At 34.7% G+C, this 22,126-nt stretch overlaps 1 protein-coding gene across 3 annotated transcripts in view; it reads right to left on the bottom strand.

Moving 5' to 3' along the window:
• Nucleotides 1–22,126, bottom strand: part of LOC128791787 (heparan sulfate glucosamine 3-O-sulfotransferase 1-like) — a 46,789-nt gene that overhangs the window by 16,291 nt on the left and 8,372 nt on the right. The gene's annotated exons all lie outside the window — the stretch shown is intronic.

The following is a 22,126-nucleotide window of genomic DNA, read 5'->3' on the forward strand; positions in this document are numbered from 1 at the left end:
ATATCTGTCAGTGTGTGAGAAATAAGGGATTAAATTACTGAATGTGAAAGAATCATGATCCCTATACTATGGAACTTACCAAAATTATATAAGAAATAAGGGCATAGCGTGTCAAAAAAGTAATAAAATCAAGCTATTCCCTCTGACATTTAAAAAATGTAGCTGATATAACTGCCATTCGGGGTCTGGAAATATTTCAGTCAAATATAAAAGTACCAGGAGAAATAAATCATGAAGTCCAACCTATTTTATAAAACATCACGATCTGCTGTGTATGTATGAGTATGCAAGAGAAATTGAATGTGAAGTACTTCAAATTATAACACGTAACCATCTTCTAGTCAATGCACCACACAACCAGGAGTGAAAGAGTAAAGGATTGGAGAAAGCAAGGGAAGTGATGAAAACCAAAAAATTGAGCATTTGTAGGAAAAACAGGTTGTTAATAATTTTAGTGAGCACAGTTAGGTTCTATACTTGTGCAAATACACACACAAGCACACGCATATATATATATATATAGCACACAGAGAAATACAGAACAGACAGTAATAGGAAATAATATAGGCAGATTAAAGAATTCAAATTACTTGGGTTTATGAGCAATGCAGCCGATGCTGACAGATTACAAAAATGGATTGCAAATGGATAAATGTGTGTACACTAGAAACATATTCAGGATCAAATGTTCAAGTGCAGAAGAACTTAGATTTGTTACAACATATCAAATCTTAAAAAAAAATTAGATTCTACTATAGTGCAGGAGTGAGATGGAGTTTGAATTTACAATTGGTTACATACTTTCCAAATAGAGCAACTTACTCAAACTCTGGTTATTTGCATGGGGAGTTAATGTTCAGCAACGAATGCGTTCTATAACTTATACTTCAGATTTCTCACAGTAATTTCCCCTTGAAGACAAGCCTTGAGAGTGAAATTTTTCAGGATCATTTATGCAGGGCTCATTCTAGTTCCACAGAAGTCAGTCATAGTATTTTTTACTTAGTAGCAAAGTTATGAAAATTTTGAAAGATTCCTCTCTCTTCCTCATCTTGTGCTTTTCAGAATTGTATTTCTCACCTTGTAGTGATATTACAAAGGCAAACTCAAACCCCTTGAATGTCCAGGTGATAGAAGAATGGAGGAAACCATAAAATTAATTCCTTAAGATTGAAATGCTGAGCTGCATTGCTACAGCTGAACAATAATGGAAACATCTAATCACTATGCATGTTTAGAAATACATCCAGGTGTTCTGAAGAGATTTTAAATCACAGAGCTGAAAAACTACCAAGTAATATCAGCCCACATGTTGAAAGATATTTTAAACCTATGGAGAATAGCAAAAATATCACAGTCATTGATGTAAATTGAGAGAAATTACACTGAAATTAGTGAGAAAATGGAAAGGAGTGATGATATGCTAAAATTAAATCAATTTGTTTAGATTATGCCTCCCTCCCATATGAACAAACACATATTCTACTTTGCTGAGCAAAATTTTTACACTGCTTTTGGATTCCATCGGTCATGCAAGATAAATAGCATGGGCTGAAAAACAGGTTGACAAAGTTTATTTGGCCTTCTGACAAAGTACTTCACTATTAGTTTCAGGGTAAAAAAAGCAAATATTCAAAGTGGATTAATAAAATAACTCAGAAAGCAAAGTGTAGGAATGCACAGGAGATCCTCAACACCCAGTTAATTCACAAGCTTGCACCAGACATCTCTTTAGCAAAAGATATTGGCTGAGAGATTCAGAGTCCAAGGAGCTTCAGTTACTGATGCATTTGAAATTTGAATTTCAAATTAGAGATGGACACCTCTATCCCTTAGACTTCCTGGAAAGCCCTACCCTTAGGATACTTTATGAAGCACCCAAAAATCTCAGTGAAAATTTCAGTTGGATGCACAGCAGTGGACAAAGGCCAGCACATTATTAGTATGCAAAAGCAGTAAGAGAAAATGACAGTACAGTTTTAATGCATTTTGATAAACTAATGGTTCAGAGTGACTAGAACAGCATGTCTCATTCTGGTCAATCACTCCCAAAAGGAAGAGGGAGTTCAGAGTTGGCTGCCAACAAAAGATTGCAAGCATAAATAATTTGTCAATATAAGGAGATAGTAAAAAAATGCAGAGTCTGTACTTTGACTGCAGCATTAGATAAATGAACTAAGATAACCCTTGCTCATTCCCTCACAAGTTCACAAAACATATTTCAGAGAAACAAAAAGGCAATGAAATTAAAACTGACAAAGTTATATGCTCTGAACAATGCACAATTAATCTAGAAGTGTCATTGTCACTAAATGCTACTGCAGATCTATATAAGGCAAACAAAAAAGAAAGCAACCACCAACAAAGAAAAAGGACATTTTAAGTTGTATTTCAAAATATAGTATTAAATTTCTTATATAAAAAAATTACTATAAAAGTGGATTTTACAAGAGCCCTGGGTGAAACAGAAATCAATTTGAGAAAACTGCATTTCTAGCTTCATAATACCTCAGAGGTATGTCATACAGAAATATGTAGCAATTTACTAAAGATACTTTTCAAAGAAATTTCATATAAATAAAGTCTAAATAATTTTAAATGCATTTGGATGTGTTTATTGAGTTCTGTGGAAAGAGGGAGAGAGAAAAAAAATCTCCATTTCTGACTAAATGACCATAGTTTCCACTCTTATTTCTCAAAGCCCAACTTTTGCCTTTCACTAATTTACTAAAGACTAGGAAATATACAATCAGAGCATACAGTCTGACACTGATATTGAAAGTACAAGCAAATTTGGACCTACAAGGAAAACCAGAGCAGGATGCCAGATTGGAGTCTCATTCCAGAGGAGAAAAGGCTGCAAAAATAAAAAATGAAGCAAGTAACAGAGAAAATTAGGAACTCAGATGGTTCTGGTTTCATAGATGCCAGGGCACAAAGTAACATGATTAAATGATTAAACTTAAGAGGACGTGTGATAACAATCACAGTTCATTTAATTTCAGATTGTGAGTCATGTATTCTAGACTCTGGCCATTCTCACTGATGTCTAAATTTTCTGTTGCTTCATATTCAATCAAGACACCAAATTCTAGGCCTCTTTACTCAGATCCCACCCCACTAACACAGAGAATAACAAAATTATGGTCGAGGTAAATACTCCTTACATTCTTCCTGCTTTTTTGCTTGGAGAGGGCATTAATTCTCGAACAGTTTCTAATCCATCAAATCACATGAAATTCTTCAGGGCAGAACTCTTATCTAGCCAAAAACTCCACACCTGAGATTTGTACAGTTAAACATTTCTCTATTTCCTACTTACACTTGTTTCTATTAAACTGCAGCCTATTTTATTTAAACATTTTCTTGGAGACACCAACAGCATTTTGACACTCAGTCTTGTTTTCCAGGATGCTTGAACCCTTCCTGTCTTGAAGTCACCCTTGTCTCCCCCATAACCCAAGTAATTAATAAAAGAAACCACCTACTGCGTTCTTTATGCTTTAAAATTGTGCAGTCCAATGCAGATTTTTGCAAAAAAACACTGAACTCCTCAGCACAACTTTCATTCAAAATGTATTAAAAAGAAAGTACAATAATTAAATACAAGGCAAGAGTTGATATGTGATTAAATGAAGAAAAACAGATACAAATATAGGCAGTAAGAAAATTAAAATATAATTAGCCACGAAAGGAACATAATTTCATGTGACAAACAACAAACATCTAGAAATCCTATCCCATTCATCTCAATGGAGATGTTAATTTCAGATTAAGTAAAATTAAAACAAACATAGAAGAGACAAAGCCAGCCCTCCATCTCTGAAGCTACAAGCAAATCAAAGTATGTTTGCATCTCAGCAGTGTTTTTAACTGAAACTTTTCTTGAGCTTCATCTCGGGCAGCCTATACTTGATTGAACCAAGTATTTACTTGTCCCCTCGCTAGCAGTGGCCCATCAGGGACATTGAGGGACTGCACAAATCCAAGGCAAACATGCAGTGATTTTTCCAAGCACACTTTCCTGGGATCCAGCAAGTCTAAGCTTCAGTGGCTCTCTGGAACAGAATTATGAGCTTTATAGTCCTCAATGGACAATATCAGCAATTCTGTAAATCTTACTACTTTTTGAATCATTATTAACACAACTTGTGTTGAGGAGTTCCATGGTGTTCCTATGTGAAACTGAAAAAATACTCCCTTTGGTTCAATTCAAACACACCACCTGCTAGTTTCACCCAATGCCCAATGTCCTTGCAGTAAAGAGCCAGTACACAATCACTCATTATCTATTTACTCACAACTCATGAGTTAAGAAACTTGCCACAGCCTCCTTCAATTTTCTTCTTCCCAGATTGAAAGTTTGTAGTTCTACCTGTTCCTTATTTAAAATATTTATTCAATCATCCTTTACTCATCCAACCCATTCTCTCTACCTATTCAAGATGCAGGTGCAGCATTGTGACACTGCTTGTAACTGTGATATTTTCTAATTTATTCTATTTCTTTCTAAAAATGTGTAACATTAAATTTACTTTTTTTTTTTTGCTTCTACTATTTTCATAGCTCACAGTGAATACACTGGGAATAGATAATCTCACAGTGAAGTTCTTAAACAATAATTGTCAGTTTGAAGTCCATTTTTGTGCACAAATTTATATTTTTTTCCCTTTGTGAACCACTTTAAATTGATTTGCAGTGAATTTCACTTGTCACTTTATCACTCAGTATCACTGAGGTACTTCTTTGCAGTTTGTTTTCATTTCTCCTATTCTACATAATTTACTATCAGCTGCAAATTTTCCTGTGTAAATTTTCCTATTCTAATGCATTTGAAATAATGCTGGTCTTATGTCTTTAACAAGTTGCTTTGAAAGCTCTTTTGTAATCTACACTATTGTGGTTTAATGTTTTATTTTTGGGCTTTATGTTTCTGTTATTCTTGCATAATGGAGTAACAGGTCTGCTTTAATTTCTTACATACTGATTTGTTGGTGCCTTCTTGTAAGAAGACTTAGTCAAAATCTGATTTTTAGAACAGACTAAATGAACCCTTAAGAGTTATAACAAAAGTAGCTGAAGAGAGCTATTTAATATATAATCAAAGGAACTAGAATAAGTCAATTGAAACTTTTGCCTTCTAGAAGACCTTAATTTGTCACTGAAGTCCAAGACTAAAACCACCCACACAGTTCAATATGCCAATACACTGCTTTGGAAGTGGCCTAGATGAAAGCATCAGTTCACTTGCTGAGATCTGCTGATGTTTTTGCAATAAACCTCCTCTAAAATAAGCATATAATACAAACCCCACCTGCCCGTGGGAATTATTTTTACTCAGTTTAAAAGTTTTAGAATAGTTCATAAGAATGGGTTAAATGTTAATAAACCAATAACGTTTTTACACCTGACATTTTATTATTTGGTTAAGGCTGTGCAACCTCTCTGACACTGAGAAGTTATTTCTGGAAGATCAGTTGTCAGTATCTCAGCTAAATTAAAGAACTATATTTTCATTTTTCTCTCTATTCAAGACATGGCTGAAAAGAGATATCAAATAAAGCTCTTAACTTCTTAAATTTAGGCACACATTAGAATTCCTTGGGGTAAAAAGCACCATATTTCAGTCTAAAAGTGTTTGCTTACATTATTTTGTAATCAAAGAAAATTAGGCTATATATATATATTATTTATTTTTTTCCAATGCCATGCTGCAATTTAAGCAACATCTCCTTCAGTTGGCAGATTTCCCACATCAAGTCCTGGGATATTTTAACTAGATACTGGTACTTGAATTTCATTTCAGGAAAGGTAAATCTTAAGGTTCATGTAAATAGCTCCCTTTCAAAATTCATTGGAATTGCTCACACATTCTTAAATACTTGATTAACTGTGTGACAAATGAGCAAGGAGAACAAAAACAACAAACTAGAATAAAAGGCTCAAACGAGTCATTTTCTGTATAGATTAGATTCTGACACACAACATTTCAAGACTCCATAGACATGGAAACATAGGGCAACTTTTTTTTAGAAGTTTCCAGTAAATTTTAATGCATCCCTTCTAAATTAATATTAAAATGCATCCCTACTAAATAAACCTTTAATATACAAGATTTCTAAATACAAAACTTCTACAAATACAGCCCATATTAACAAGGACAGTCAGGTACATATCGCCTGATACCAACTACATCAAATAGCTAAGAATAGAAGCATATATAATTAATAAGGACTTCAAAATATGTGTGTTAAATATTTTTCAAGGCAAGAGAAAATATTTTATCCCACTGTTTTATTCGAAACTGGATATTTGGATATGTGCTGACATGTTCAGCACTTATTCTTTTAATATGTCTACTCAGAATAAAAAAAATTAACCATGTATGTCCATCTGAGGTAAATAACAGCTTATGTTACCTTCATGTTACCAGTTTTTAATGTTACTGATGAAAAATTTTAAGTACTATGGCAAATAAAGACAATGCTTTAGTCCCAGGCTGCAGGGACTTTCACTGACCTCTTAATTATTCCTGTACTAAATTGCTACTTCATTTTTAATGAGTGTTCTATAAATGGTATAGCTGTTTGTATTCTGAATCTGCAAATGTTGCAAAAATTTCTAAAAATGGGTCAGTTTCAAAACCCTAAAACTTTCAGTCTATTATTATATAGTAGTATTTAAAAAACATTCTCAAGAGCTGACGTTTAATGGTAGACATGTATTTCAATGACAGAAATATTAAATAACAATATCAAATAATATTGACTTTTAAAAATAAGAACTCAGTAATATTAAACCCAAAATAAAACCAATTAAATATATTAAAACAAATTACTTTAATTGAACAACAAAGAGCAAAGAGCAAACCCTGACATGCATATTCACAGATACAAATTGTTTGAAAGATGAATTAAGAAAGACTTTGAAAATTAAGTTTGAAAGATTGAAAGTTTGAAAGATGACTTAACCATTAGTCACTGTTCAAGATTCAAGAAACCTCAAATCTGTTCTACCAGCGAAACTACCGCTTCACTTCCATAAGAGATTTAATTTCAGTTAATTCTAGAAAGCTTAGCTTGGTTTATAATAAAAAGCCATGTTGTGTTTCTCATAATATCTAAGCTATGTTAACTGTACCTTCAATATGGACTGAAGATCCTACTGAAAAGCCATTTACATTCCAAAGTTTCCTAATTGAGGTTCCTTCTGCAGAACACCAAACCTGAAACACTTAAATATTCAAAAGAAGTGCTATGACATTAAGCTGCGTTTGAAGGGCTGCTGTTGGGACATTAGTCTGGGCGCTGGGAGAACAGTCAAGTACTTGATTAGTCTCACTCGAATTTGCCATTATTAGACCAGACCACTTCAAGAGTAACACTTGTGTCCTCTCCTCCTTACCTAGCTTCTCTATCCAGTATACTTCTTCAACTCCAGTTTAATTAACACCTCCCTTGGGATTTCAGTTTTTGAGATTGAAAAGTTGATAACAAATTGCAGGTGTAGCTGCAGAGGCATGAACATTGTTGTTGTCATCCATTGGTATTGCCAGCCATAGAGGGATATGTACAAATCACTGATTTTAAAGATTCCTACACACTGGCATCTATAGTTTTGAAGAGTCCTGAAGGTAAATCCACCCTAATTGCATCACCAGGACAATTTCAGTCCTGTTGACAACAGACAGTGAGAGACTACAAATTCACATTTTGAACTGCACAGAACAGTCTGAATTAGCATGTGATTTGTATCACCTGTTAGTAAAGGCTAACAACACTGCTAAACATACCATCATTTAAATAAGAAAGGTTGCTTTAGCAAATTCCAAGATTTCATCTGTGCTGCTTTGCTTTTGTTTTCCTTCCATTCAGTCTCAAGGTAGATCTCGAAATGAATAATCTGATTAAATTGCAAAAATTTCCATAATTAATTAAGAACCATTCTCCTTTCTTTTCTACTTGTCTGCATAAATCCCCAAACCTTAAGAAATGGGAGCGGGATAAAATAGTAGAAATAAACTTTTCAAAGTGGGTAACTTCTATATACATATCTACAATATGTGGCATCACAATGACACAGAGTTACAGAACACCGAGGTGGAAGGGACCTCAAGAGGTCACTTAGTTTGCCAGTCAGCCCCAAGGCTCCATCAGTATACTGAAACCATTCTTGACAGACGTTTGCTTAACCTGATCTTATAAAATTTCCAGTGATGGAAAACACATCACTTCCTTAGGCAATCTACAAAAATATTGTTAAAAATTGCAGCTACTATTCAAAATAGCAAAAGTCCTTACTGACACTGGACTGCAAGATTAATTCTTTCCAGTTTTAATCCACAATGTGGCACTCTTAAATCCATGCAGATAATGACTATGCACATATATCTCCATGACTAGGCGTACAATATATACGTTGGATTCCAATTATACAAAAAGAGAAGTTCTGTGTAACTGATCACAAGTGCTCTTAAATTAGTAAATTACAGAGAATTTCACAACTAATCAAGCTACAAATGCATTGAATTCTCCAATTCTCCAGTAGTGTACTTTAAATAAATTTATCTTACTTTCATATTATTTTGAAACAGAAGGACACACAATTTCATGTATATATATATAAATATACACACGTATCCCCTCTGGGTAGACTGTGGATTAATACAAATTTCTAATGCAAAATATTCCCAGGTGTCTAAGTCTGTTGAAGCCAAAGGTTATAATGATAAAGAAATTAGCACCTTCACAAATGAGGACTCTATGGTCAGGCCAAGCCAGATGGCTCTTGACACCTGTCTGCATCCTGACTTGCACTGGAGGGTCAATATTACAGTTTATTCACAAGCAGGAGCTGGGAATCCCTGTTGGTTGCAATAAGGATGAAGAATTAATTCTTTCCTAACAACATAAAAGCCAGCAGGATTTTACTCGCAAAGGCAACAACTCTTTCCAGAATTTAATACACATTAACTAAGGCTTCTTACTTTTTTCCTGCAAGATTGTATTTTTTTCTCCTTTATGAAAATAATTTTGCTAGACAAATTAAAATTTTCACAGTGGTAGAGTGAAAAAGATCTTGCAGTTAAGGGGAAAGGACAGCTTTAAGGCTTTAGTCCCAATACCTGGAAGAAAATGAGTAACAAAAATAGATTAAAAACAACTTTGAAAAGTGGAAAAATGGACAATCTCTTTTTTGAGTTTATATCCCCTAGAAGAAAAGTTTTGAACTTGCTGAGTTAGATATTGACAACACTGTACCAATAAGTGTGTGGGGACCTTTTCAAACAGCTGGAACATTATAGATTTTTGCTAGTTCACAAGCCCTGTGCTCACATTTCCAGTAAAAGCTGCTGTCTAATACAAAGCTAAATGCCCCAGGGACACTGAAGTGAACATATTTTTCTGCTGGTTTAAGCACACCAGCAGTCATTTGTAGAGTTTACATGGCTTTCTTGTCAATACCTGCTGGTCACAGTTGGTGAAGAAGCAGTTTCACTCATGATCTCTTGCTAATTAAGCATGGCAACAGACATTCAGAGTGAAATTTTCAACAACCTGACACACAAAAGGAAAGAATCAGATGTATTCTCAGAAGACTTCAATCTTTAAACCATTTGGATTCTGTAGTTACTGGAACTGAAAGGTAACAGAAATTACTTTGTCAGATTAACATGTACCTTGTCTGATAAACTATAATATACTGTATGTAGGATGAATGCTCTAGCCCTGATGTTCTACAACAGAATTCTTTAAGAGAAGGAAAGTTAAAAGGATTTGAAGTAATCCCAATATATGCCAAAAATCTGTATAGTCTTCTGCTTCTCCTAATTTTCTTCAGTGGCTCATAATCTGTCCTTTTCTGCTGACATCTTCCATCATTTAGCTGTACTTCATGTCTGCTGTCCATTGCTGTACTTGCAGGAGGATTTTTGCACAGTTGGTGCTCTTCTGCACACAAAACATGCTAGAAAGTATCAGCAAAGCCACTTCATTGCTCTGTTTCAAATTCTTTGCTTCCTTGACCTTCAAAAGCCAGTTGCTTCTTTGCTGAATGATTAACATCTAACATCTTACTGCTACCTTATATTATTCCTCCTTTTTGGTTTGTATCCATGTGTTGTCTCTTAGCTCATGCTTGTATTACAAACTCGTAGGCAGAAGTCTTTGACATTTGTACAGCCCCACCCAGTGGTCCCAGGCTCGAATTCCAACACATATTGCAATACAGTAAATAAAATAACCCCTAAAATATTTGTTTCCTTGAGATCTCATTCTTACATTATGCCCTTTGTGTGCAGGGAGGACAAATCTGGAGGGGCTGTAACCAAATCTTGTAATGAAATAGAACACACCGGTAAAAGTGAACCTTTTCTGAGTGAAACCTTAAGATGGCAAAAGCATTAGTGCAACTACCAGAGGTGACTGAAAGGCCTCTTCCCCCAGAGCAAAAACCCACTCCACAAGGAACACTATCACATCCAAGCATATTTTAAAGCATTTACAAGCCATGCTCAATTTTTTTTTTTTGGGGTGTTCTGGTTTGTTTTTTATCACTTCATTGGTATATATCCTTTGAAATGCAGTTTTTGACTGAGATTTTGGCTGCACCTATAATGAAATGTTTTCTGCTGTGGAATACTTGCAAAGTGCTGCCAATAATCACTAATAATCAGAAAATGTCACAGCAGGCAGTGCTGTCAGTGCATGAGTAGCCTCACACATGAAATTCTGCACTGGAGAACAAAGAATAAAAAGTCTTTGAGCTTTTTTCAATATGAACTGCTACTTATTAAATATCAGGATTTTACTAAGCATGCTTTTAAGAAACACTTCAATGGAAAAAAGGTCACAAGAAAGCCACCAGTACCTTTTTTTTTTTCAGTTGAAGACTTTTGCGCAAATGTTACTCCTGTGCAAAAATCCAATTCTGTCTATGATGATGCAAGGATGACACAGTATTGTCTGTAAAGCTAGTTCTGGCCTGAGTAAGAACCTTCTGGCATCAAACTAGATCAAAAAGAACAGATGGTTGCAGAAGTATAAGAAAAAGAAAAGGAAGAAGAAACAGATATCAAAGCGTCACCATCTCTTTCCCTGAATTTTCCCTGAAAGAAGTAGAAAGGAAGTTTTAAAAAGTTTGGATCATCTAATCCATGCAAGATTCTATCTAAAAATTAATATATCAAACACTTGAATCAAAAAGAAAAGCCAGATGCTCAACATGAACTTGGGACACTGCTAAATGGTCACTATAGGCATTCTCAACAAATTAATATAGTTAAACAGAAGAAGTCTTTACAGGTAGTTATAAATCATCTTATTCTTATTCATTAGCATAGAATTAATTAAACACAGGCTGGCTTTAGGTCTCACCTTGTGTATCTGCCCTGAAGACATGGCAATCCTCGTATTTGATTAAATATGAACTTTTATGGAGCATTAAGAAAACCCAAACCAACCCCCCAAAAGAACTCCAAACAAAACAAAATCCAAAAACAACTGCTAGGTAAAAGACAAGAAGTATTAATAATGAGCATAAAAATAGATGTATTTCAAAATACCTCCATTTTAGTTATTCAAGAGCTGTTTTTGTATAGCTGTCAGAGAGCAGAGTCTCTGGGAACAGCTTGGGATCACACTTCCCTTCTACATCTTGGCTTGTTGAAAGCTGACATCTTCTGCTAGTGTAAGATATATTTTATAAACAAAACAGCCCTCTAGAGTTAGAGCTACAATCACAGCAACATAGGAGATACACATGAAGTTGCCACATCTTCTCACAACGAGCTGCCAAATCCACCAGCATCATCTTCAATGCATCCTACACATGAATCTCTGTGTGTGCAGGTTCTTTCCTGCAGTTTAGTAATGAGTTGTTTCATATGCACATTCTGATCATGAAGGTTAGGCTTAGTATTCTGCAGTAAAACATTTTAATTAAGTTAAAAGAATATAAATTTCATTCTAGTCTTTGATGCTCTTAGAAACAATTATGAAGCAGCAAGAATTGCAGAAAACAACTGTTAGTATTATTTAAATTTAATCAGAGATCAAAGTTATGAGAGTAGGTAAAAGCATCAGAAGTTTTTGGGAACAGCTGAAAAACCTCTACATCTGGCTCATTAAAAGTACAATACTCTACAACTCGAACAATGTGCAATATGGATAACTCCAGTAAAAATAGCTATAGCTTATAATCTATTCTGTGGCACATATACAGGGGTTCAAAACAACAAACAAGAGGTACAGATGTGAGTGAAGATGCTAATAATTAAATACATTGACTCTTGTTGCTTTATAATAACAAGAGTCTATATTTTTAATTATTGTTGCTTTATAAATGTATTATAATTGATAATAACTACCCCTAAAATCCACTTGTGCCACAAGTGTCTGTACAGTCACCATAGATGAGAGGAAACTCCCTTTTTCCTAAGAAAAAGGAAACTTGTAGTTTGGGATTGAAGAATGTGCAATTAAAGCACATTAGACCTGCTCTGGGACATTGCAAAATACTTCAGTCTGTAGTGAAACTAATGCATTCATCAAGTTCTATCAACTAGATTTTAATTTGAAAGTTGAAGGTGTATATATAAATACAAATAAAAGATTACTGTGTAGTGTCTAAAGGGTAGCCTTGTTTATTGAAACAATAAGCACTGCTCTTTAACACCGCTGATATTACATCTTTTTAGTAGCAATGTTTTAATTCAAAATTAGCTATGTGCCTGAAGTTATAAATTGCTTTTCTCTAAGTACAATGTTACAAAACAGATCACTTAGTGAAGCAGCTCAGAAAATGGATGTGCTTGTGACACCTTTAATATAGGTCCTTTTTTCAGAAGAATAAAGAATTAACCCCAAAAACTCAGAATATTTAAAAATTTCTATTTATCAGAAAAGGAAAAAGAGCCTAAGTACATTACATGTAGGCTGTTAAAAAACTTCATTATAGAAAGCGGATATATCTATTTACTTGTAGCACTGGTAGGGATCACTGTCTGTCATGGTTACAGCCACAACATTCCTGACAAGACTTTACTGTGTCTCTGTTAGCCCACAGCATGTCTGTGGAACTCCTGGTTATCAATCTGATAAATCTCAATGTGCTGTGTCAGTTTTAAGCATCCCCAACTGCTCAAGCACATAAACCTCAGCAGCTACCAGGTGCTCTGTAGTACTTTACATCCATGCCCTACACTGTCCTTCCTGATTCTCAGTTTTAGAAATCCATTTTCAGCTTCATTGTGCTGGTACCAAAAATCAAATGGCAAAAGGTGTTGCCTGAAGCTGTATCCAGTGTCCCAAAAAGAAAATCTGAGAAAAAGGGAGTTGAAGTAAAACCAATATAAGATACTAAAAATAATTTTTTATGATCTATTTGAAACAGAAGGCAACATGACAGAATTTTATACAGTGTTAATAAAAATGAAGATATATCTGTAATATGAGTTTATACATCTATGTTTCTTCCATTTTCCTGAAAACGAATCCTAAAATATAAAAAAAAATCATGACTCCAGGAGAGACTTTAAATTTGATATTTTTAAAGTGACAGATGAGATAGAATTAAAGCATTCTTTAGACCTAGCTGCAGGCATAATAACAAGTAAGCCAGATGATAAGATACAGGGAAAACTGAACTAATGATTTTTTTCTACTCATGGATTTTTTTTTGTCTTGTTGTTGTTGTTTCTAAAAATATGTTTACAAAACAAAACTGAAAGAAAGATGTGAACAGTGTTTCCACAGCAGTGACTTTGAGGTGGAGACAATATCTTTTTCTTCTCTCTTTGAAAAATACTACTACAATAATTGCATACCAACAAAAACATTTTAGAAATTTATCCATTCAAATTTGAGTTAAAGACTTTTCCTTTAGAAATCTACCTCTATATCTATCTCTAAAACTACATTTGCATTTGCAGTTAAATTTCTTGTAAACGCATCCAAACCAAGAAGCCTCAACAAAACTTCATTTCAATTTACATTTAATGCCCCAAACAGCAAAACTTTAAAACAAAGTAAGTGAAATGATCAGCACGGAATTTCAAATGATCAGCAAAATGTATCAATACAGGAAAAACCTTACCTAACAGTCACCATAGATTGATAATAAGAGAAGAGAAGAGAAATGAAAGTTCACTTTCAACTAGAAGAAAGCTTTTAAAATCTGAAGGCAATCTTCCATTTGAGAGAATGACTATCACTTTCATGGTTGAAACAGAAAACTTGATAGTACCAGAAATGGTCCTGAGCATGACTTATTCAAAGATTGTTTACACTTTAAAGACAAACAAACAAAACACCTTTATCGGATCACTCCAGGTACAGATTCTGATGTCCCTTTAAGTGTCTAAATCCCCAAAGGTAGACCCTTCTAACCATGACTTTCATAGCTAAAATACGATGTAGGCTATTGAAACATGTAATGCCTCATTTTCAGAACTTCAGTAAAACTGAAGATTATTGTTTATAGAAAATTTATATAAGCAACTGTGGAGACAGTGTGAAGTTCATCCAGATATCACTGAGTACTATTCATACACATACAGGCTGAGAGAACAGGCTGAGATTTGGGGCTGTTCAGCTGGAAAAGACTTTGGGGAGACACTATGCACCTTCCTGTACCTAAAGGGCCTGCAAGAGAGCTGGAGAGAGGCTTTTTACAAGGGCATGCAGTGACAGGACAAGGGGGAATGGCTTTAAACTGACAGAGGGTAGATTTCTATTGGACATTTAGAAGAAATGCCTCACTCTAATGGGGGTGAGGCACGGGAACAGGTTGCCCAGAGAAGTTGTGGATGCCCCATCCCTGGCAATGTTCAAGACTGGATGGTGCTTTGAGCAGCCTGGTCCAGTGGTGCGGCAAGCAAGTGGAAATTGTCCCTGCCCATGGCAGGGAGTGAAGTCCCTTTCAACCCAACTCATTATATAATTACTGCTCTGGCAGGGGAAGCATTTGGATAAGCTGAATTATCCAGGTTTTATTAGCCAGGGAGAAAGCCAGAACAGAGATATGATTCTTAATGGTACTAGTGAATTAACTGCCACTTCACAAGGATTACAGGTCTAGCTTTTGAAAGAAAATTTGTTTCCAGTTTTCAGTATTCTCAAAATGAAGTCCTCATAAAACCCAGCCATCCCATCTACTGGAGACATATTTTCCAATGTAAAAATAGAAGCTTGACAATCTTTGCTTGAAAATTTCCATGACAGACATTAAATGATAGGAAAATCTCAGTGTGTGGTTTTCTCTCAGTTGCTGATATATTTATATTGAATTACTGAGTTTCCCTAGGACTACTTCACAGGTGGGGAAATGATCTCCAAACAGAGGAAAGCTGGTCTCAAGGAGTATTCCATAAACAGAGCTGTTCCTTAGGACAAAAGTGCTAATGACATGCAACATATTTTTCTATATATTTTAATTAGACAATAATATGGAACAGGTGCAGAAAAAAATTAAAATATTCACATAGATTAAGTTATGAGGATTCTTAGATGACAATAGCTAAGAACACCACTTTGGGTGGCACAGGGATCAATTTTCAATGAAACAATTTTCAGTTTTATACCCAGATATTCTATGTACTAGTACAAAACACAGGAACAGCTGATCTGCAAGATAAGAAAGAGATCATGTTTAAAAACCCCAATCAAACACCAAAACAAGGAGCACAGTCTACCGAAAACTACTTTCCTTTCCAAGTTATATGAGGGAGGAGTCAGGTAAAGATGGGGATAGAATGAACGTTCCCTTTCCCCTAAAGATGTAATTCAATTAAATGGCTGTTCTTTAGGTTTGCATGAAATAAGAATCCTTTGTGAAATCAGTGCAGATTGTGCTCCTAACTTAGACAGTTGAATTAGTCTCTGAATCCACCACTGACTTTAGAGAGCCTAGAATCCCGATTTTAGCTTTATTAGGTGCCAGAATTATAGGGCATGAAGAGGGATGTGTGTGTAATCACATGATGCAAACAGCTTTGCCTGACATGCTCAATTATGGAGCAGCATTACCTAAATATGGCCCTTGGAACCATCAGCTCCAAATGATTCTGGAGAGATACAAGAGATCATTGCATGAGACACAACTCCCCAAGTTTACTTGCCCCAATAAACAAAGAATGCTGATATTTCAGAAAACATACTTATCTGCAAATAAAGGTTTTAAATACCATCTCTGAAATGATTGGCAATCCCTCAATATACACTATTTTTCAATTTAGCTAATAGCCTGTAATCCTGAATATCTCCAGTTACAAGCCATAAATCTTAAAATGCCTCTACAAATTTTCAAGTTTGTCCTCTGGAAAATTTAATTCAGACTTATATTAAACAGTTATCTTAAACAACAAGCTTGTTCTGATTTGTGCACCTAGCAGAAGAAATTTCTATTAATGTTACTTGCTTTATAAAATGTGAGATAAAGAAAATCAAAAGCTTTTTTTTTTTTTTTGTTACACAATGAGTCAGAATACTTTGCCTTTTTTTTTCCTATTGGAACAATAGGAATTGATTGGAGACATAAAACACAACTTTTACTAAAATGCTTAACATTACAGAAACAAATAGACCCAGTATCTTCACAGATGGAAAAAAATCAGGATATTTTATTCTCATTTCAACCTCTGAAAAAAAAAGCAATTAAGAATATAGCATTAAAATAATTATATTTAATATATTATTAATTATATAGTTATATTTAATATTATCTATAACAAAAGTATTTTAGATGTTGTTCAGTTGGCTCCCTTTAGCTTGCATCTCATTTTATCTTTCCATTATCATGTACAACTTACTTCTACATGAGATTATTTTTATTATTTTCAGGTAATAAATAAACCAAAGCCAAATCCAAACACTTCCACTCAAAACCTCCCTTACAGTAAAAAACCTTTTCTTATGCTCATATGGAATTCAGGTGCTTCAGCTGATGTCCATTTCCTCTTGTTCTGTCACTGGGCACCACTGAGAAGGGACGAGGTTCATCTTTGCACTCTCCAATTAGATATTTATAAACACTGATAAGGTCTTTCTGAGCCTTCTCTTTAAGCACCCATATCTTTGACAGAGAAGACACACAGGACAAATTGCCTCAAACAGCTTTTTTATATCCGAACCACAAAAAAGGAAGCTAATCTTCTAAGTGAAGCAGAGTACTTCAATCACTATAAAACTACTATTAATAACAAGAGAGCTTTCCTATACGGAGGTCACCACAAGAGCAGAGCAAGGCTCTTCAGGGTGTTGCTTGGTGGGAGGACACAAGACAACAGATGTGAGCTGGGACACAAGTTTCCAAATGCCCATAAAGAAAAGTGGTTTTTGCCCAAGGACAGTCAGGCATGGGAACAGGCTGTCCCAGGAGCTGGTACTGTCTCTGTCCTCAGATGTTTTCTAGATTAAACTGGGAAAACCCTGAGTAACCTGGCCTGACTTCAACACTTCTGGAGCAGAAGGCTGGATCAAGATACCTCCTGAGGTATCTTCTGAATTTATTGTATGAGCCTATAATCTGTGACAGAAGTATTCACAATTCATTTTAAAGGAACAGAATAAGGTCAAAGATAGCTCTACCGCTGTTAAACAAAACAAAACAAAACAAAACAAAACAAAACAAAAAAAACCACAAAACCAACCAACCAACCAAAAAAAAATCCAACCAGAACACCATCTATCTTCTAGAAGTACACACAATATGACCACAAATAACACATTGTTATGGGAATAAGGAAAAAAAAAGGTCTTAAAGTAGAGGTAGGTAAGAGAAATAAATGTTAAATGCTAATTCTGTAACAAGTTTTACACATACAGCAAGAGACAAAACAGTGCAGGAAATAACGCTTTTTGATCTTGCATACTGCACATGCTGCAGATCACATGTTCTCATACTTTTAAGCAAGCATGGATAAAAAAAAACCTGTATTACCCACAACATAAAAAAATCAGCATTCCATTCTGGAAGAATTAATCTCTTCCCAGTTTCAACATGACCAGGTTTGGTTTCAACAATTATAGTTCTTGTTGCTCAACAGCTGTTTAACAAGTCAGGGGCAAGAAGTATGCTCAGACCTCTCCTCATCCAATACCCTGTCTTGCTTCTCAGACATTTCAGTGGAAGCCGGTGCAAGTCTTTCAAAAGTGAGTTAGAGTGCACTGTGCAGATTTAAAAACTGCTTCCCCAGCTAGAAGACTAAAGTGCTTTTTTAGAAAAAAAAAAAAATTAGAAAACTGATATTCTCTAGCAATCCCTTGGGCCAATTAGAGATCAGAGATTGAATGATTCAAAGCATGATGGACCTGTCTTTTCCATTCTTACCTTGATTATTTTAGCATGAAAAGAGTTGGTTCTTGCTAAAAGTGGAATCAGCTCAACTACAGCTGACCTAGACAGCTACATAAAATTACAATGTTTTCCAAGTTTCTTCTGAATAAGAAAAGAAACAGATGATGGAACTTGGTGTCTAGTGCAATCTTGCTTTTTTACAGAGATAAATTTCTGCTTTTCTTAGCACAACAAATCACAAGCAAGCAAGTTTTCTGTTCCTTACTATTTTCCTTCATCTACCATTCCATCTAAAATCTCTCACAAAGCAGTGTCTGAATTCACCCTTCAAGTAGTCATTTACAGAAAGGAGCATTTGCTTAATTTTTCACTTTTGTGCCATTTTCCCATTTCTTCTAAGGTTTATTTCAGCAAAACCCCTCAGCTGCACGTATTGCTATTTTACTGAGGGACATACCTTTGTTGTGATGCTTCTAAAATGAAAAACAGTGGCTAATTCCTATAGCATCCATGCTTTTCTCCAGGAATTGGCTATCACTGCTATAGATTGTTAATTTCTAACCTGAGAGATCTGTTAACACTTGGCTGCAGATGGATTTCAGACACCAATTATATGGATGATAAAACACTGGCTTTTCACATCAAGGCTCTACAGTTGAGCCCTTTCCACATACAGCTGCTGGCCAACTGTTGGTTATTCACAGCAAAAAGCTCAGCTTTTCCACTGACAGCCAATCTGAGCCTCATCTATAAAGTCAAGCCCAGTAGATCAAAACAGACTCAGTTCTTGAGTTTTCTGTGCCAAATAAAGAATCAGAGAATGCAAAATGAAGGGCAAAGAAGGCTTTACTTAGAAATGCAGTGCAGTGTACAATTACTTTCTGGTCTGTGAAAGGGATGAGCAGGAAAATAGATGGCACTGGTCTCTGCAGGCAAAGACAGTTCTCTTTTACACTGGTGTCATATGGAGAAATTGGATTACCACACAATAACAAGTCCAATAAGCACAGATTATGAGTGTAGGATAGAAAGTAATTTACCACTAGATTAATTCCAGGCATTCGTCTTACCTAGACTGCATTGAAACAGGAGCATTTATCTTTCCACCCTATTGTTCAATGTGTTTCATATCCTTTGCTCTCCCCAAAAAGAACAGTACATAACTTTTTTTTTTATTATATTCTATTTACTCTCTACTAGCCCCTCCAAAATAACAGTTTCACATGCAGCAGATGAAATCTATTTGGCAAGAAGGTACAACAGTATTTTTAACTTGGCTGCATTTTCACTGGATCTATGACTTGAGCACATGAAGTAGCTACTCTCAGACAACCAGTGTGCACCTTACTTTGCCAGCTAGGATCTGAGGTCACATCAATGTAAGAAAACTCTGGAACACTGGGCCAAATTAAATCTAAAATATTGATCTATGTGTACAGATATTTCTTAAGAAATATAATGACCATTCAGTAAAATACACTGAATAGAGAGAAAAGAAAAGTGTTATATACTTATTGAATTAATAAGATGTAAGTAAAAATTATTAGTTCAGTTTAACTTTGAAAGGATTGTCTAGTTACCTTGTAGGAAATCCATTTATAGCTCCTCCCATTTCACTCAGTCTTCCTGAACTCGTGCTCTTGACATTAAATAGCAAGAAACTAATATATAAAACTTCTAGTAGGGAAAATGTTTTCCTTATTACCTTAACAATTAGATGGTAATCACTTTTCATATTAAATAGGAATGTATTAAAGCTAAGGAGGTATTTACTCAGAGGCAAAATTCAAATAAGTTAGATATTAAAAGGTCAAGATGAAATTATTTCATACTTGGATACTTATCTAACTAACTGGAAGGTAGAATTTGCATTCTGAGGAATCCTGAAGCTCCAGCAGTAATATAACAATAAATTAATTCACTTAAGAAGTAAAATTCCTCAGATCATTTGTAGAAGGGGAAAGAAGTTTTGCCCTAGCTCTTTGTAAAAAAAAAAAAAAAAGATTTTCTATTAATTTAGGTGAACCAAACTCCGCTACTTATACAGATTTCCTGCTGCCAGCATGGTAAGCTCTGTCCTACAGCTCAGCTACCTGAAACCTGTAGTTCTCTTAAAGTTAGTTAGGAGTAGGAAGAGAGTAATTTTATTAAACATAATCAACATTTTCTCAGATAATATTAAACTGAAATAGTGTGTGGACAGGTACATTCCCGCCAAAAGTTTCTCACCAACACCATGCTGACACATAGAATTTCTTCATGCCTTACATAAGTACATTTAAAAATACTAAGCACAAATTGAATTCAATTAAAGAATACATTTAAACCACTGGACACGAGGCACATTCTCATAATGAAAATGCCTCATTCAATAGCTACAAACCCAAAACTTAATTCTGAATCTTACCCAAAGCTTCCTGTCTAACAACTCACAGTATATGCTTGGTCGATCCATCTGTTTAAGAAAATAAGATTATAACAAGATTGAAAAAAATAAATTTAATCTTACTATTCACAACAAAAGAAAACAACAAAAGAAAAATTATAAAGTAACTATTGCTATTAATAGCTATGCACAAATAACACATTTCGTGGGACCAGGATCAACAGCACATGGCTGAACAGACAGAGAATGTGTCAAAATACTAATGCACATATAATACACCATATGCAGAGACAACTGATATTTTTTGACTCATAATTTTAAAAAATTACTCTGTAATTTTAAAATTCTTTTTCTTAACCTTTTTAACAAGGAATCATTCATAGATAAATGCAAAATCATCTTAACTGAAACAATACTTGCAATTTAAGATCTATATAATTATTTCCTTCCATATAATTTTATATATATATATAAAATTATTTCCATTTAATAAATGAGAATACCCCAGGATCACAAAAAGTAAAGCAGAAACAATAGAGCAGCCCATATTTTTATTTATAGTATAAAGCAATATGATCAGCTTGTACAAAAATAAACATGTTAAAACATGTATGGTATTATTCCACAATTGGCTGAACAACTAATTGCCTTAATCAGTATATACGATATTATCTGATTTCTTTTTATGGCGATTTTGCACACTGAATATTACAGTTTTTATAGAAACAAAACAAAATGCTTTAACAGCATTTCCTTCTAGTGCAAGCTAGCACAAATTTAAATATCTCCCAGCAGGCATCAGAGAGCCCTGTTCGATGCTCCTGTATTTCTATTGGCTTCCATTTGATTAAAGGAAACTGCTTCCCTATAGAAGCAAAGTAAAACAATTCCTTGGAGTATTATAGCACCACGTTCTGTGCCTGTGACCACACAAGGATTCAAAAGAACAATGATACAGTGGTCTTTTCAGAATAGCAGATTATCTAACTTTGAGTAATGACTATTTAGTGAAGATTTATATTATTTCCATTTTCTAAAGCTCTATGCATAATTATCATAACCGTTCTCTTTTCAAGATAAATTTAGTTTCAAAACTTTGGTTTTCTATCACTGGCACTATTTATAGTCTCGGGATAAAGGAGATAAAGTCGCAAGCATAAAAAGCCAGCCATTAGCCATTTAAATAACTATCTTAAACATCCATAATTTTGCAGAGGGGGGATTAAAAAAAGAGTGAAAACAATACAAGTGTTCAGCTCTCTAACCTGCTAAAGAGGCCTAAGCTCTCAGGAGTGTTTGCAGTGTACAGGCATGACTCTTTAGGATCCAGAAACTTAGAGCGAAGATAAGAATGCAGCAGAACATGAAAATAATGAGCCTTTTGTTCTTCTTCATTCTCCAGCGCACATATCAGATTTTGAATTTAGAAAACCCTAAAAGCACAAC

The sequence above is a fragment of the Vidua chalybeata genome, chromosome 8 (assembly GCF_026979565.1).
Source record: "Vidua chalybeata isolate OUT-0048 chromosome 8, bVidCha1 merged haplotype, whole genome shotgun sequence".
NCBI classification, from domain to species: domain Eukaryota; kingdom Metazoa; phylum Chordata; class Aves; order Passeriformes; family Viduidae; genus Vidua; species Vidua chalybeata.